This window comes from Lissotriton vulgaris, chromosome 7 (genome assembly GCF_964263255.1).
Source record: "Lissotriton vulgaris chromosome 7, aLisVul1.2, whole genome shotgun sequence".
Lineage (NCBI taxonomy): Eukaryota > Metazoa > Chordata > Amphibia > Caudata > Salamandridae > Lissotriton > Lissotriton vulgaris.
The window spans coordinates 296324879-296344455 of NC_141695.1; positions in this window are offsets into that span (position 1 = coordinate 296324879).

The following is a 19577-nucleotide window of genomic DNA, read 5'->3' on the forward strand; positions in this document are numbered from 1 at the left end:
ATTTCACATTTTAATTGGTTTTGAGGTGGGAGGAGTACACTCTGAAGCAAGCCAAGGGTCCAGGGACTGGGGGACACCTCTGTGGTATCAGGACTTACTCCAGACTAGAGTCAGCAGCTGGGCTCAGGCAGGACCAGTCTGTGCTGGTCAGCTAGGCAGCTGCAGGGAAAAAACCTCTGGAAGCTTGTTGGGTACCTGTAGCTCAAATAGGAGGTCAGCCAAATGAGCATTGGAATCATTTCCGGCAATCCTGGGTTCCAGGCAAGCAGGTCCAATGTTCCTTCTTGAGACAACAGGGCAGCCCTTCTTCTCATTCTTCCACAGGAGAGTTCTGATGAGAGGTTCTGAAGGTGCTGAACTCAAGTGGTGGGGAGTTGCACATCTCAATTTATTTTCAAAGTTTCATGCAAATAGTTTGTAAATATTGTCAAAGTATGAGGTTGCTGCCTGGGTGGCGTCTCTTGTCAAGGACGTCAATTATAACATCAAGAACTGTGATTCCAACGGATGTTGGAAGCATCCCCTGGCGCTTCACTCTTATGTGGTTGGAATACTCCAAATGAATTAATATAAATAAAAGTTCATGAGCATATTTTGTACAGGAATGATCTTATTTAAGGTCATAAGTTCATATTTCTTTCATGTAGTACATTTATTTAATTCGTTACATTCAATAAGGATAATCACTTATTCAGTCCAATGCATTTCGGGCTGAATAGCCCTTCATCTGGGACAACAACTAGAAGCAAGACAAAAAAATGCTATTCAAATGTCTTTAAAACAATATATCATGCAAAATCGTGTGTATGCATTACACAATTAAGTAAAACGAGTGAGAATTTGTGACAAAACAATAGTGCAACCCCGAATGTGCTTTGTGACAGAAAATAAACACAAAATAAACAGCCGGCATCACTCACGTGTTATTCTACCAAATTCACTTTGTCGTCTCGTTATATCACTACTGTTAAGAAGAGAATATATTAATTCCCAAGTCTATTGTGTGAAAGCAAAAATTTGGGGTACCCTTCAAAAAGGGCCTGGTGCATCATTCGGTGAAGCTCTCTGAAGCAATCGAAAGGAAACACTGCGCTTTATAAAACTTCTCAATAAATACATCATACTTCGCCTCTAGCTCTTTACATTTTAAAAATATTTATGCCCCACACCTCCTTGCCATAAATACCCGATCCATCATCTTGTTGTTAATACTGAAGCAGAACCATAACAACTGACAAATAGCCAAGAAAGTGTGGGGGGTGGGGTACCTGAATGAGTGATAAGAAAATCACTTATTGTAAAGTTAGTTATCAGTAAGTAATCAAAAGCATTAGCACTTTATAATTTCTTGTCACAGCTCTAGCATTTTGTATTAGAGTAGTGTTCAATCGACAGCCCTCTGCATTCACCAATAGTGCATAAACATCATGAGTGCACGGGTTCCAAAAGGCCTATTATTTATGTCTGATAAACCCAAAAGTCAAGGGTTAAAGAGGACTACCACAGTTACCCTAAAGCGTGACCCAAAAACACCTTAAAACCAGCCGCTTGGCCTACAGAACAGGTCTTCAAAAAGTTTTGCTCAGAGCCCCCTAAGCAAAATGTTTTGAAGTCGGGCCCCCTCCAAACATTTATTACAAGAATAGAATAGGAGCAATGGGAGGGGCAGGGCTGAGTGCTGGGGACAGAGATTGTGAGATCATTTCCGGAGGTATATTTTAGTAGCTCATAATCCACACAGGTGTCTGTGGATGACAAGGAAGGGCAAATCCCTGCCATCCTTCAAAGAGGCCTTGTACACCTAAAAGATGGTATAGAACAACATCAACATCTCGTTCAAGAGAAGCAACAGCATCAACATTACTTTAAAGTGAAACTTAAAGAAAATAAATTACCTGGCGATAGACAGTAACAGAAACCTCTGACATTAAAACAACAGTTACAGAAAAACGAAATCACATCGAGGCTTCTCAACAGGCAACAAAATAAGCCACAGTCTGGCTATTTTAAAATAAACAGATATGTCACAGTGGAAGAAAAGGGAATTCAGAATGTTGCCTATTTGTATTTATATTCAGGGGTTTTCATATTATAATGTTAATGAGTAAAATATTAATTTGAGGGTATTTTTAAGACTTGAAGCAGCTGAACAGTAGTGGAGATGTAACAGAGCAATAGTTGTAAAGTACTACCACCATTTCTTACCACGTAAGACTGCTGGCAATAGTAGTGACATCAATATCACCCCAAAGCCAATTCGTGCAAACAGCCATGAAACAGAAGACATTACCCAGGACCAGAAACTGTGATCAACAGTTGCCACACAGACTTAGGCAATAGGCACTGATCCGAGATAGATAACCCACCAATCCCAATAGTGCAGAGCATCACAGAGGAAGCACGCTGCAGTGTGTAGTGGAGAGCACCTGTGTTAGACCTGGCATCATTGGCGTGAGTCTCCCTTCCATTTTTGACAGATTGCCTTCTCTGTTTTGATATGTTTTTGCTGGCTTTATGCTTTGGGCACTGTGCCACTGCTAATCAGTGCCACAGTGCAAGTGCTCTCTATGTTAAATTGATGTACTAGTTGGTGATAACATGATTGGGTTATTTGATGTATCTGTCAGCCCCTAGTAAAGTGCACCATGTGTGCCCAGGGCTTGTAAATCAAATGCTGCTGGTGGGCTTGCAGCACTGGTTGTGCCACCCACAGAATCAGCTTGTAAAGTGTGTCTCGAGCCTGCCAGTGCAAGGCCTGTGTGCAGTCTAGCACTGCCATGTCGACTTGGCCAGGTGCACCCACTTGCCAGTCCCTAAACCTTCCCTTTGCTTCATGTTAGATACCCCTATTGTAGGCCTAAGGGCAGGGTGCATTGTAAGTATAAGGTAGGAAATGATCTGATGTGTGTACCATGTCCTAACAGTGAATTACAGCCATTTAGGTTTTTCACTATTGAAGGCTACCTGTTCTCCATAGGCAAGAATGGGCAGTTAGATTATTACATTCCTATAATCCTAACTGACTCAGGGAACATGGTAGAAATTCGAATTTAGTATGCCTGAACTCAGAATAATACAATACATCTTTTAGTAAAGTTGGTTTTAATATTCTGTGTTTGAAAATACCACTTTTAGAAAGTAGGTATTTTCTTGCCTAACTGTCCAGGCCTGCCCCTGCTAGGTTGTGTATTCCTTGTCTGGGTTTGTGAGTGACAGGGCTGGGGGATTCCAGGAGACAGGCTGGGGCAGCCCAGGGGTGAATAGAGAGATCTGCATCTAGATGGGAGGGAGGAGTTGCACCTGGGACCTTAATAGGGCTGGACCTTCCCTCTACAATGCTGGCTCCACCTCCTGTGGCTTGTCCGATGTCTCTGCCCTGCACTGTGAAAGGAGAGAAGGAATCCTGTCAACAAAGTGCTCCAGAGCTATACCTTCTCTAACCTGTGCTGGCTCCACCTCCTGTGGGGTGGCTGATGTTTCTGCCCTGCACAGTGAAAGGAAGAAGAGAGTCATGCAAACAAAATGCTCAGGAACTGGTTTGGACTAGGCAGAGGCCTCTCTGCCTTCAGAGAACAAAGGATTTTGGGGTGTAAATATTGGGACCCTTAACCCAAGAAATTAGATCACTTCTGGAACAAGAAACCTTTTGCCAAGGAGAAGAACCAAGGAAGCTGTAGGACTTTGACTGCCCCTCTGCTAGTGTGCTGTTTGCTGGGTTGGCCTGCAGAGGTTAATTCATAGCCAAGGAAAGGAGAAGGAACTTTTTAAGGACTTTCATTATCTACAAAATATTCTCCAAGGGCTTGAACTGTGCTTGCCTCCTGCTGAAGTCTCAGGGACAAAACTTCATCTCCAGCTCCCCTCTGAATTTACTTGCTGGGAATTCTACCTACAGACATTTGCGTGTCGCTGGGAGCTGGAAGCGCAACCCATCGAGAGGAAGCGTGTCGCCGCCGCAGCTAAAATCGTTGCATCGCCAGAGAAGCGAGCCTTCGCCGCATCTCCCTGGAAGCGTGTCTTCGTCAAAGCTGCCTGCTGTTGCATCACCGCAGAAGCATTATACCATGGAGAGAGTCACCATCGCATCAGTGGAGAAGCATGTCGCAGGGCCTGTTGAGCCTCCAAAGTACAGATTCATCGCAAGGCTGCCAGGGCGTCTACGCATTGTCACCGCATCGTCGCATCAAGGTTGTCATCTTCTCGCATTGCAACCGGATCATCGCATCGCATCAAGGTGCCATCTTGCGCAAGGCAACAGGCCTGCTGGCCGAGAATCTACGCATCAACCCCGCACCGGTACGGATCACAACGCATCCCCTACTCGGTGCAAGCATTGAGGCCCGATGCATCCTTTCCCCAGGATCACAGAACCGTGCATCTCCCCTTTTGCAAGCCGTTTGTTCACTTTGCATTATGCATCCAGGTACTTTGTTGAGAACTTTGTCGCATTTATCAGCAACTTGAACTAAGTAACTTTTACCATCTTTAAGTCAACTTTAAGTATAGTATTGTGGATTTTTGTCGTTTGTGGTCTTGTGTTAAGTCTATATAAAGAATACTTATTTTTATAAAACCTGTGTTGTTTCCATTTGTAGTGTTTTAACTGTATTAATGTGTATATTCACAAATGCTTAACACACTGCCTCTGAGATAGGCCTGTCTGCTCGTGCAAAGCTTCCAAGCGGGTGAGCAGCGGTTGTGAAGGAGCGTAATCCCCTTATCCTGACTTAGAAGTAAGGGTCCCTATTTGACAAAGGTGAATACCATTGCCAACTACAGACCCCCAGATCTAACAACCTGTCTCAGAGAAAATAAGCAACACTTGTGCCCAGTGACAACCTGACCAAGTGGAATCTACCACTGCTGGCACAGTAGCGAAGGTCTCCCAGCAAATGAGAGTTACTTGGGACATATGTTACTATTTGAGGTAGTAGACAGAAAATGAAAGGCAACATTCATTGAGTAAATCCCCCCGCCACTCCCCGCTTAAACATGGGCACTAATCTCTGTTGAGGTCTTTCATCGCCCACAAACCCAGCTGGCACCTACTGCATCCAATCCACAAACTGAAGGCCTGTCTGACATTTGTGTGGTTCAGGGTGGCCCTACAAGCATTACTCTTGGCCCAGGTACAGGCAGCACTCCAATGCTTAGTAGCTAGTTGGCACTACCTATCTCACACCCATATACCCACAGCTGGGAAGATTACTACAGCACTCCTACATTTAGAATGAACAGATCTATATATGGCTAACCAACATAATGCCAACCACAAAGCTAGCTGATCCCTTCACATTCTGATCCACAATTAAATATTCATCCATAAAGGGCCCTTTGCTTGAGAGTACTTGCCTCGGATTCGCTTGTGTATTTGCTCTGAAGGTATCAAATGGGTCGGACTTGAGAACAGCAGCACAAGTGTATGCTAGTGGCAGATTCTGGTCGCAATTAAGGCGTGTCCAAAAATTCTGCCTCAATAATTGATGCATGTATGTATCTAAGTATATACTACTAACCTAGCCAAAAGGAAGTGGTGTGCTGTCCAGTGTCTAAGGTAAAGCGTAGACACAGTCCCCAAGTGAGAGGAGGCGGGGTAGCTGGTCTGTGGACTGTGGTTGCATCATGATATAGTGTTTTTTAAAGAGTTCTGTATTTAGCTCTCTTCTAATCCATTATTCATTTAATTTATTATGGAATGCAACAATTTGCATCCACAAAATGAGCTGTACGGTTACCAAATAATGTAACAGGAAAATAAGAGAACTAAGAGATTTGTTGAGCCAATCGAACACAAATGATAAAGTATTTTGCAAAAAGGCAGGGATTTAACTTGACATGGTGCACAACACAATCTAAGCACAGAGTGGAGGCATTTATTCAAGCATTTAGGACTGTTGGATATGGAAGGGGAGGAAGATAATTCATATGCATAAAAAGTGTTGACCAGAAAGGGTCTCCCCTGGTTGCAGTGTGTAAAAGAAGTGCTTCCATACAAGCAAAACCCATATTCACATATGTTATTGGCAGCGTCTCTACTCTCAAAGCCAATACAAGCAAGGCAACCTTCTTCCATGCACCACTATAAAGTGCCTCTTAGTAGCCACTGCTCAAATAGTTACTACCTCCCTGGCACAACCTGCCCATTCCAGGGCTCTAACAGTTGGTTAAATACTTTTGTTGGATTAAAAAGCCAATGCTAACCGTCCAACTTCACCATCTACCAGATAACCACACATCTTCTCTTCTTGGAACAGCCATGAAGAAAGAAGCATCCAACATCAAAGATCGATGCAGTGACAACATACTCTCCACCACAGGCAGTCGGGCTTAACGCCTTCCCTGGCACAGAGACCGCAGCCATTCAGGCTGCAGACCGTGTCCATCTGAGGGCTGCTAACAGCAACACCTGCCTCTTGGCCCCACTTGACCTCTCAGCAGCTTCAGGCACCATTCAACATCCGCCACAGAGACAACACATATTTCAGTTGCAGACAGTGTCCATCTGAGGGCCACTAACAGCAACAATTGCCCTTTGGCCTGGCATGACCTTTCGGCAGCTTCAGGCACCATTTGCCATCAGCCACACAGACAACACATATTCAGGCTGCAGACCGTGTCCATCTGAGGGCTGCTAGCAGGGACACCAGCCTGTTGGCTCTGCTTGACCTCTCTGGAGCTTCAGGCACCTTTGACTATCAGGCAGATGTTCAGGTAGCATGTAGCGTCCATCTGAAGGCCGCCAACAGCAACAATCGCCCTTTGGCCCCGCTTGATCTCTCGGCAACTTAAGGCACCATTGAGCATCAGGCTTTGTTCAGCGTTTTCCAGCTTGGAAAGGGTACCTTAATCTAGAGTTTGAGCAGCTGATTCCATTCCACAGGTTATGGATGCATTAGAGGGGCCGTCAAGATAGGGGCAATGGCCAGTGACATGCAGAGTCCCTCGAGACTGCAGCCTCTCATGGGGGACTTCAATCCCTGACCCCTTGGGCCCTCGCAGCCATTAAGGGACCCGGGCTCCATTAGGATGCAGACTACAGTAACCTTTGGCAAAAATGTCTCCTCAGGCAAGACTTGGATGACTGGAGACTTGCAGTCCCTTATCCCTACTCCCGGATCAGCGCCTACATTAAACTTTGCTGCTTCCCATGGTGCAGCTCTACAAAGGAGCAGTGGGTGCCTCAGGGAATCTGGCTGCCGCTGGATACTTTATCCACGTGTTTGACTTGCATGGGTTCGCGTTGCCTACTTGTCTCCATTGTAACGAGCACAACACACAGCAGATGGAAGACACAACGTGTTGACACGCAACCTGATGCCAGGAATAAAGGAGAGCACACAGCCCCCCCCCCCCTCCCCGCCCCAAAGAGCAGCAGCAAGTGCCCTGAAGTAAACCTTCGCAAGAGGACATTGTCAGTCACAGCTTTCCAGACCTCCCTGTCAATCAGAGCCTAAACTCAGCCATCAGGCAATGAACGGCCTCATGTACTGTCGGTGACGCGCCAGCACACAGCCGTAACACTAGCACTGCAGGCCACTCCAGCCATCTTGTGTCCACGACATACCACACACCTCAACCTAAAATAACAAGAAAAGCGCTCTTAATGCAGTAAATCCCCTCCTCTTCTCGCACATGCTGGAATGTAAAAAAAAACAAGAAAATGAACAGACGTTTTGTTGATAACATTATGATGAAGCATGTATTGTTTCGTTCTCTGGTATTGTGTGCTTTGTGTTTTCTTTGAAGTAATTTTGCTGTCTCTCTGCGAAGCGCGCCGGCGCTGCAGCCAGCGGTTGCCATGGTTACTCTGCCGGCTCCGGGTGGCAGACGCGCTGCAGATGAAGGTTTGAGTCATTTTCGCTCGTGTCGAAGGAGGCTGGAGGGAACTGCCCTACAGGGGCCGGGGAGATTTCCCCACAGGGCGTTGGCGGCGCTAAGTGGATCGTAGGGCTGGGACTAAGTCAGTCGCTCATTTGACTCCGAGATTCAAGTGCCGAATATGGATGTCACATCCCTACCCAGAGTTCAGAGGCGCATCTTAAGAAAATCTCTGGATTTTACTAGAGTTAATTTCACCAATGTGTAGCGTGCGAGAGAGGAGTGGATAAAAAAACGAATCCTCAGCGTTAAAACTCTATTATTAGTGAATAGAGGAAAGGGGGGAATTGGAGAAGAGATAGAAAATAAGAGAAAGAAAAGGGAAAGGGGGAGAGTAGGAGCAGAAGTGTACGAAGACCACGTAAGACAAACAGAAAGGAGATTCAGGTGAGATAAAAGGGCGAGAGGAAGACAAATAGGGATGCTAGGGAGACAAGCGAGGAAGAGCATAAAAAAGAGTGAGGCCAGAATAGGTGTAGCGAGAGAGACAGGGGAAATCATTAGGAAGAAACGAATAAAAGGAGAAATGAGATGAGAAGTAAGAGGGATGGAGGACAGGTGCAAAGACAGAGAGAATGAGGACCTAGGAGACTCGCCAGGAGGGCTGCAGCTGTTAATGTGGTCGGTGCACTGGCGCTCGAGTCCAGAGGTGTGCGAGGCCCACCGCCCCCTGATTATGTCCTTATTTTAATATGGAGGGTGAGACCCATTTCCTTTGCTTCGAGTCCCATGACACGTAGGCTACACCACTCCCCTATTAGGTCTTTAATGCCAACTTTCTGTGTGTGTTGGAAGCCCTGAGGAATACGTGAGCCCATGAATATAAATGTTATCAAAAAATGAGTGAGTGTGGTGCGCTGAGGCCAGCTTGAACCCCCTTACACAGCCCTTGATCAGCAAACATACCTGTGCAGTGTAACTTAGTAAGTAAGGAACCTACACTGCTGTCAGACACTCATTGGCCTTTGCGTTCTTTCTCAGGAAACTGGGTTTATTTACCTCATCACAAGTTCAAATCTATGCCTCCCCAAAGCAAGTAGCGGAAGAAAAGCAAACGCCTAAGTCCTAACTCAGTAAGGTTGGCAAGGATGTGCATTGAAGACATAGCTCATGACACTATATTCGAAGACCGGCCCTGGCGCTTCAACTGTACGAGGACCATTAGTCCATCAGAAGGAGAAATCCCTCGGGGCAACACACACCATCGATTCCACGAAAGGCACTGCCCATTATTCCAGCTCCTGCAAATCAAGACAACAAGAGATAAGCCAAAACTTCTTTTAAACAAAGTTAATAATGCAAAATATGTAAAACTTACAACTGTAATGTGTCTATGAAAAAGAAAGAAGTTGGAATGCAATCACATCTAAAATCCTTCGCCCCCATAGGAGGGTGCCCACCTACTGGGTTCCTCTGTTGTTAGTGGCAGCCTCTTCCGAAACAACTGCAATGCAGCAATTATTACCCTCCAATTCTGTTTATTGTTTTCCTGATTCTCTATCCCTGTATCCACCCTGTTTCTTCAGACATTCCATGTATTCTTCTGTCAACCCTTTTGTCATGTCTCACCTCCATTAATGCCCCGGTTACTTACCGGTAATCATCATTACTCTGAGTACTAGTCTTCCTCACCACAGTATATATTCCCATCCCATCCCTCCCTGTCCTGTTTTGTGTGGGACTTCATCGTGCTTGTGGCTTTGGTTACAGGATAGTATGTGTGTGGGGGAGCTTGTGTTCCTTTTATGTCATTGGTGGAGGTGGATGACAGAGTGGGCCATATTGGAGGGATGGGCGGCTTCATGGTAATTTGCTCCCCCTATTAGCGAAATCGCTATTTTTTTTAGTTTGATGCATTGCATTTAAGTAATCTCAATTTGAGATTCCTTAAATGCAATCGCAATTTAAGTAATCGCAATTTTGCGATTTCCTAAATTGCGAAAAGTACACAAATTATGATGCATCGCAAATGCTGAAATTGTATTCGCAAACAGGCGAATTTTGCGATTCGCACCCTTTGCGAATGCAATTTTCAATGATGCATGTGCCCCTAAGTCACGTACAAAAGGAGTTCATTCATATTATTATAAACTGAAGATTTGAAACACCACGTGCACAGGGTGTGCATTATTTATTGCCTCTATATCATGTGGCAAGCTAGGGAACTTACTGGACATCAAGCGGTGCCTTAAGTTATGGTGGGTCTTAGCAGCCCCCTCCAAGAGCACACAGCTCATCAATATATAAGTCTGTACCTAGGAATCAGAATGTATCTGGCCCTCTGTCTGGTGTGTTCTCATGGTACAGCCTGATGATCTTTTGCCATTATGCTGTGGCTAGAATTACTGGTACCATCCCTGCCAAAAACATTCCTTCATCACCCAACATATCTTTCACCTGCCTAAGTAACCTTCCTTCATCCGACTTACAAGATTGTCGTGTCCTCTCTGGCTTCGAGATCCCCCCTTTCAGCTAACAAGTTGCTAGTACCACACAGTCCTCCCATTCCGCATCTCTGCTTCTTTCATCCTCAACAGCATCCTTTATAGGACATTATCAAGGATAGTTTTTACACCTGGCATGTAAATCACACTATATTTGCATTCAGTTTATTGTAGTTCTAGTTATCCTTTCAGACTCTTTCAACTTTCCATTAATGATCAATGATGTAAATGGTTTGAAGTCACTTCCTAAACAGAATTTGCAGCACCAGATAAACAGTTGCCACATCATTGCAAATTCTCTCTTTTGTTAACAGAATATACTTCTTTACTGCTTGACTCAAAGATTGAAAAGCAAACTATAAAGTTTTCGTCTTTCCTCTGTTCATTTTACCAACATGCCACCCAATCAACTGAGTTCAGCAGTAACTATACTTTCAGCTTCTGCAAAATCATTGCAGACAGGTGCCTCATGTTGGAAGTGGCCCTTTCTGCAGTGTCACCCCATAATGTTTTGCCTTCCTCCTCCACTTTTTGCTGGTTTCGTTTTTGAAGGCTTCAAGACTGCTAACCATTGCTAAAGTGCTTGAGCTCCCTTCTCAAAACATGGTTTGATTGATTGGCATATACTCAATTGGCATTATTTAATTTACCTGTAACCCGTTATTAAGTGCACTACCTGTGCCCAGGACCTGTAAATTAAATGCTGCTAGTGGGCCTGAAACACTGATTGTGCCTTCCACTTATGGCACCCTTAGACCCTGTGTGCCATGTCTACTTGCCACTTCAAATCCTTCACCTACCCTTAGACTCCCCTTTTACTACATAAAAGTCACCCCTAAGGGAGGGCCAAAGTATCCTTTAGGGCTGGGTGCTGTGTAGTTAAAAAGCAGAAAGTATACCTTTAAGTTTTACATGAACTGGTAGTGAAAACCACCCAAATTACTTTTACACTACTGTGAGGCTTACCCCTCCTATAGGTTAACATTGGGGATTCCTTGTTACATCTTATAAATTTAATTCTGAATTGGAAGAAAGTAGAGCTGTCATGTTTAGTACCTATGGAATTGTAATGATAAACCTTCTTTAATAGTGAAATTGACTTTATATCATCACAATTTTAAAAATGGCATGTTTATTTTTAGCACAGGCATGAGTGAGTTTGTTTGTTTGTTTTATTTAGTTCATAATAATTTAGCATGGCACATTGGACGTAATTCATCTTTTTTAATCTTGAATGTATAGTTTTCTGGTAATTTACGGGTTATATGGAAATGTGGGTCAGATTGTAACCATCAGTAAAGCATTTTGTAAAAACAACATGATTACGATAAGGATGTATTGGTAATTTATGTATCATCTGTCTCCTTGCAGTTACCCCTGTTTAAGGGCATATATACTGCCCGAAATGCATTGAGTTTTTCTACTGAATTAACATCATGCTATATGGGAGGGTGACTCCCCAGGTGTTGTTAATGAAAGGCCTGCCTAGGCATTCCTTGAATTTGGAAATAAAAACTTGAATTACGAGTGAACATGAATTGTTTATGCATTGTGACTTGGAAAATAAAATGGATGAAGACGCAAAAAAAATCTTTAGAACTTATTTGATTGGGAATGTTTTCTTGGCAGTGCACCCTGCGCTGGCACCTGACAAGATTCCACTACTATTGTGATATTCTTTGTGCGAATGGATAGAACGCACTTCGGGGCTGCACCTTGCAGTAACTTGAAAACTTCAACCTTGTTTGAAATGTCTAGGGAACAAGGAATGTATCCTACCACCTTTAAAGCAACTTTTAGAAAGATGGAATTTTTCTGCTCTTTGCTCTGTATGCCTTGTGTCTGTCGCCAATACACATTTGGGGTGAGTGATAGTTGGACCTTGTGAATTCCTTCTAGACAGCCACATACAAAGGGGGTTAAGTGTGACAGATGGGTCATTCACATCCCGTAGGGCCACTCTGGGCAGGATGGGAGGAAGAAGCTGGGCACAGTCTCATACTTACACCTGAATGTTCTGTGCTCTGTCTTCACAGAAAGGACTGCTTAACCCCCTGTAGTGAGTCTAGAGCCAGGAGGACCTCTGAGGAATTCAAAATCCCTCTTAGAAGTCTACCCCACTTTGGAGGCATCACTGGGTACACGAACTGGACTTCTGAGCCTATCAACTCAGTACTCCTCTGAGAATACTCTGTGGATACTCTGCCAGGAAGAAGGACCACTGTGCTGCTACAAGGACTGCCACTGTGTTGGACTGATAATCTGCTGGTCTCCTGCTTTGCTGTGCTAATCTGCTGTCTTCTGCCCACTTGCCAGGGAGTGAGAAGGACTAGGCCTGCATCTCTCCAGTCCAGAACCAGAGTGACCTCAAGTGCTTTCTGGCTTTCCTCGTGTTTGAAGTCTCAGGATCATCAGACTTCCAACTCACTCTGCTACAGCACTTGGACTCTGACATCTGTGAGTCTTTCCCTGCAAAGTGGTGCCAATCCAGTCCTGGGCACTTGGAAGTGGGTATAAAGCGATGTTCCCGTCAAAATCCCTGCATCAAGGCCTTTGCATTGCTCGGTAACAGCGCATATCCATTGAGGCCGACACATCGCTGCTGTTTCTGGCATCCAGTGCATCACAGCGTCTCCATCTCTGACTCATTTCCGACTCTGCGTAGATAAGAGCAGATGCATCACCTACATCATAAGGATTGATGACAATGCATCGCCTCCTTCGTTCCTCACATCTCACTCAACATCAATGCAAACAAGGTACTTTGCAGTGGGCCAAGGCTGGTCCACGTATCAGACCTGTGCTCCATCACGGTTGGCCTGAACTTTTGGGTATGTCCCAGTCTAGCACAACCAGATAGCTCCAGTTGGCACTTTCTGCTTCTCAGCACTACATTTCAATCTATTCTTTAAAAATTCAGAACTCCAATCCTACTCATTGGATTTTTATCATTTTTATCTTGTTTTGTTCATCAATTACGTTTTATTTTCCTAAACAGGTTTGGTATCTTTTTGTGTGGTGTTTCCACTGTTTTACTGTTTAAAATGTTGCACAATACTTTACACACTGCCTCTTAAATTAAGCCTTACTGCTCTGTGCTAAGCTACAAGGGGGTGAGCACATGTTAATTTCGGGTGTGTTTGTTACTTACCCTGACTAAGAGTGTGGTTCACGCTTGGACAGGGTGCATACCCTCCACCAACCAGAAGCCCAATTTCTAACACATTATAGTTTTTTGCATATTCTTTAAAGCGATCTGCAATTACTTTCCCTATTGTACTGAACATTTTGGTTAATCTGTGTATTTCTAGGACATGATTTTGTTGCAAACCCTTAAACGTAAGGGGTGTAAAATGTATGCAATTATAGGGAACATCACAAAACCTCATTGTCTTACAGGAAAGTCACCATATAATAGCCAGCCAGGGCAAAAACTTTACTCCCAAAGGATACAATGAGTCACAAAGAAATAAAATATACGAGAAAGGAGTGACTCAAACAGAACAAAGAACAAAAATATATCTTTACTTCAATGTTTCGGCTTCCGCCTTCATCTGGTAGTACAATATTGTTCACTCAATGCGCAATGTTTTTTTTGGGTCAATTCAAACAGAATTATCTGCTTATCTTAGCTGAGTTTACGAGTGCTTCCACCGAATCCATTAGAGAGTGAACACACTAAACCCTATTAGAAAAAGAGAACAACAACTAGAAATAGCAATTACTAAATAAGCATAGCATGATATCTACAAGCCATACAGCAAAAGTTCATAAAATAACTGTATTCAAGCTGGGGGAGTTGTAGTAGATCTTTTATGAAAAGTAAACCAGAGATCAAATATCAGATACAATGAGAAAGAAGGGATACAACAAGCTTTTTGGCTACTTGACTGAAATGCATCTACACTTTGGTTGTTTCCATTTAAACACTTGAAATGGTATGTATCCATAAAGGACTCCGGAGATCGAGACTCTACTCCACATAACATGTATCTGCCCTATGCTGATTGTCCATAGTAGAAGCCTACTAAGGTGAAAATTTATTGATCGGGGATTCAGATCCTGAAGGACAGCCCTTGTGGAGTCAATGGACCCGGTCAATACTAGGTTGAACATTTGACTAGTGCAGTTTTTGGTCATTTTAAAAAATATTTCAAAAGAAAATTGATTAATGCAGAGCACTGAGTGATCTGCGGTGAGGGGGGAGGCGGGGGGTGTGGAGGGCCTGAACTTGATTTTAAGCTGTGACACCCCCATCGTTTTTAGGTTAAATTTGCACGAGCAAGTAAGCCGCAAGAAGGGGCTGCTAGGGTCCCCCATAGTGGTGGTTCCCTATCCTGTCCTGCCAAGATTAATTTGCTCAACCTGGCCTTTTGCCTCACACATTGGCACTTTAATAAAGCCCAGTCTCATATGAACCATTGTACATTTAGCATGGCACTTATACCCGCTCCCTGACCCTGCACATAAGCATTTTTACCACTTGTAGCGGTATATTTAGGAACAGCCCGGCAAGTTTTCATTTTACTCCATCTAGGGTTATTGTTGGTGTTTGATCAGCCATCCCGTGATATTAAATTCCTGTACTGGGCCTTTTTTATCCTTTTAGATAGGAAGGTTTGAAAGAAAATATAAAGATCTAGCAATACGATGGCTGAATTAGTCATATGATGACTTTTTTATTCTTTGTTCTGTATGATATTGCTGTGTTTATGGTTTTAATTGACCAATAAACTTTCACAATATTCAGAATAAAGGACTAGCAAGATTAAGGCAATCCAAAATAACATATGTTCAAAGGATGACTCTTTGAGATATATTTAAACGGGTCTTCATCAGGATTACAAAGCACTCTTTGAAGAGATAAAGTTCACACATCAGAGTGGGAAAACCCACGTCAATAAATGTTTAAAAATTGGACATGGATCATACATGCTTACTTATATGAACAGGGTGAAGGGCAACAAAGTCTATGAATAAATTAATGAATTATTAAGTTTGTGCGTGTGATATTGTGAATGGGTGAATGCAAGAAAGAGCCACTGAATTGATGAATAGATGAATACGTCGAATGATGATTAACTAAGCATGTTGATTTTGAGTGACAAATGGAAGTATCTAGGCAAGTTCAGATATAAACCAAACCTTTCGAGTTCCCCAATGCTTGTACTTCATGCTACTGATGCAGTTGCTACTTAAAGAGTGAAAAATAATCTCTTTATGTATTGCCAGGTTTGGGGGAAATTAACCTTTAGGGAAATTAACATGTCAGAAACCTTTTGTGCTGTGATTGATGCTTAGTTTCTTATTACTTTGCCAGGCAAATAGTAATTCTAATGTCATACAGAAACATTTTGAATTCCAAGCAATAAAAAGAGGCACTAATATATTTCTTTTGTTCATATATCAGGTACAAAATAATGTTCCTAGTTTAACCTGCAGCTGAATATTTTTACATTCAAATTATTATGCAGCACAGGATTAAGTTTTAAATCATTTCCAAAATGCCTCTGGCTATTACTATTCCATTACAGTGAAGATTGCTAGAAAGCGCAACCTATTTGAAAGCTACTGTTAAGCCACAACTGTAACTAGAATTATTTCCTAGACATGATTTCAGCAATATCTATCTATCTATCTATCTATCTATCTATCTATCTATCTATCTATCTATCTATCTATCTATCTATCTATCTATCTATCTATCTATCTATCTATCTATCTATCTATCTATCTATCTATCTATCTATCTATCTATCTATCTATCTGTCTGTCTGTCTGTCTGTCTGTCTTTCTGCCTGCCTGCCTTTCAGTCTGTCTGTCTGTCTATCTGTCTATCTACAAGCGTGTCTGTCTGCCGGTCTACCTACTATCACCACTGGGTAGGTATAGTTAGGACCATGTTTCCATACGAAAAGCTTTTTTTGCTTTGCTAATAACTTTGGTTTTGGTTAACGAAACTTCACAAAACTTTCAGAATTATAGTCTCATTCACCCCAGCTCATTCCTGAAACGTTTTGAGGTGATGCATCAAGCCAAGAATGAGAAAAAGGAAAGGGTGGGCCAGTGTTTTCACCATTCTTTTTTCCAAAGTAAAATTAAACAGCAATACCGCAAAAACTGATGAACGGAATTACTCTAAATTTAGCAGAAAGCTAGATCTTTGTCCAGAAAGTATGTTTTTTGCAATTTGGTGTAAAAAATGTAAAGCTCTAACAGGCCATGGAGGATCCACGGACCCAACAGATCTCCAGTAGAGATCTGATTGGCTGCCACGACATCAACAAAGATGTGGCAGCACCCACATTATGACTCAGGGACTCAGTCCCTTGTCCTAGAAAAAAATGAAAAACACATAGGGGTCAGGGTTCAGAAACTCTCCCAAGCCTAGATTTGATGACTTGGGGCCAAAGACGTATGTAAAAAATAAATTACAGCAAATTTGCAGAAGATCTGCAGATTGGCAGTGAAATGTGAAAATTAAAAGCACTTTTCCTATGGGGGGTGTGGCTAGCCGAGCAGCGACATGGCCGCTTTCTAAGCCAGCTCCGCCAGCTGCGCTATTATTCCTGTTCCTAATCCTGCCTGGGATGCAAAGTTAACGTATCTATACTGACTCGGAGGTTGCTGACAGCGTGGAGCGACTGGGGAGAAACTTTGCCGGCCCTAATACGACCGGGCACAGAGTTATTGGCTCCGTAAGATCTGCCGGTGTGCTGCGAGTGCAGATCCCGCCTGGGCGGAGACCTGCTCTGGAGACGCGACCCTCTACAGCTCGGTGCTTGGCGGGCCCACCTGCGCGGACCGGGAATGAACACTCGAGACCCTGACATCGAGGAGGTGACTGAGACTCCCCGCCTGGTATGAGCTGAGGGCATACATCGGCAGACGGCGACATCTACGTGAGCGGGCATGAAGCAGTTGACGTGGTGAGTGCTGTTTGCCTGACCTTCGCGAGGCCTGGGGAACCGCCATTTTGGAAGTCAGAAAACGGTCTGATAGCCCCGGTTGACAAACTTCAGAGAACCGGGCTCAGGGCAACCAAATATGGACATGTGGGGTAGCTCCACTGCACTGACTCCTCAGTGATTGGGCTGACTTTGTACCACCGGGGCTGTGTCATTTGGCTCAGAAGCGGCGCATCGCCATTTCGCGCGCTTTACCGGTGTGTTTGCTCAGAGACTTGACCCGAGTGGCGGAGGGTGGTCTATGCTATATTTGAACTGGTGGGCACCCTGAAATATCCTCAGTTCGACTGACGCTAACAGTAACGGAGGTAGGAGCCGCCGCCGACCTGCGCCATATTCACCTGCCAGAAGCATTGCACACACTGCATCGGAGGGTCACACTGGATGCCCTTTGAGCCTGGATTATTTGTTCATTGTTAGCGCTAAGCCTGCGGGTCACATCGCACTTATCGCTTGATCGGCGGATCTTGCCCCGTAACCCCTGCGGGGTAGACCTGGCTGGTGAGCACTGAACTCGCGAGGGGTCGGTAATTAAAAGCGTGCTGCACACAGAGTTTCCTGTACCTGACCCACTGCGAGGGCCCCAGGGAGGTGAACATTGGCCCTACACATTGTTGGATAGTGTGCAGACAGCGCCCACAGACACGAACACAGGGCCGCCTGCGTCACCCCCTACCAACATACGACCTCCTGGCCGGAACCCTACAGTATCAACAGAGATGGGCAAGGGTGACCCGAGGCAACCTAAGCGCACGTTTGAGCAAAAACGTCAAGCAAGACAAAATGAACAGGATCGCGAAACTGCTGAGCATAATGCGCCTGATGCTTATCAAGACATTGATGTTAAGGCGTCGATGCTGGAGGTGCGATCCAGTCTTAGAAGTATTGACACTAAACTCGACAGCATGGCGTCTCAACTTGAAACGGTCAAGACCCAGGTAGTAGCACACGAAACGCGCCTGGACTGCCTCGAAAACAGGCACACAGAATGCAGTGAATTCCAGCAGGAGTCTAAAAAGCATATCACTAACCTGGAAAAGGAGGTTGTACTTCTGCGCTCAAAAGCTGATGACTTAGAAGCGCGTTCCCGTCGATGCAACGTGTGCATAATTGGTATTCTGGAGTCCACCGCCATCGACAAGATGGAGTCCTTTGTCACGAGCCTACTGCATGAAATATTCGATCCACACTTGTCTCAGGTCTTCACAGTGGAGCAAGCTCATAGGGCGCTGGGACAGAAACCACCTGTGGGTGCAACGCCGAGACCAATCCTTGCCAAGCTACTCAACTATCAGGACAGGGATCTCATACTGCGGCTTGCACGTGAGAAGGGTAAAATAACGCATGAAGGAAACTCCATCTCGTTCTAGCCCGATTTCACCCAACTAGTGCAGGCGTCCAGAAAAGAATTCCTCCCAGCTAAGAAGCTCATAATGCAGGCCGACATAAAGTACTCTCTTTTGTACCCAGCTAAACTGCGAGTAGTGCATGATGGCACTACCCATTACTTTACGGACGCTAAATCTGCTTTGAAATTCGCAAAACATGTTTGCAGTACTAGACCAAAGAAGATACATGCACAAATGGGAGATGAGGCTGGTCGCCTAAGTGATAATGATTGATCCCACTAGACTTGCTTCCAAAACCTTCTGTACTTAAATAGTGAAATTTTAATTCAGTTAAATGCTTGGTTGAGTAAATATATATCATTCTGCTGTGGAGCGCCATTGATTTGCTGTTGTTGCTGTATGGTGCCCTTGAACTTGCTGGACTCGGCTGCTGATCTCCGCTGAGTGCCCTGCACATTGGCTGCCGGATAAATTTAACGTATCACGATCAGTGGCTAGCAACCTAGGCTGAAATGCGCAGCCACCCTGTGCAAGCAGGGGTGTATGCTCAGGATACCACGCCCTCAAGGGGTGATTCCCAATGTTTGTAACTTTTCTTTGTGTTTACGCAATGCTTAGATTAGGGGGGGATATGACACAACCTGATTGGGGGGTTGCTGTGGGTGGAGGGGGGAAGGGGTTGTTGGGTTGTTTGGTAAGTGCTCAGTACTATTCTCAATTGCGTTGTGTGGTCATTAGTCTTGGATATACGACTAGACAACTATTGTACAGTAGAAATGCAGTATCAACATCGCAATGGATATAACAAGAGTGTTAACTTGGTACATCCGCGGACTTAGTGATGGCAAGAAAGCGAGATTAATGCATGGCTATCTTATAAGACACAAAATAGGTATTGCTTTTTGCAGGAGACACACATCAACTGTTAGGGGTGGTCG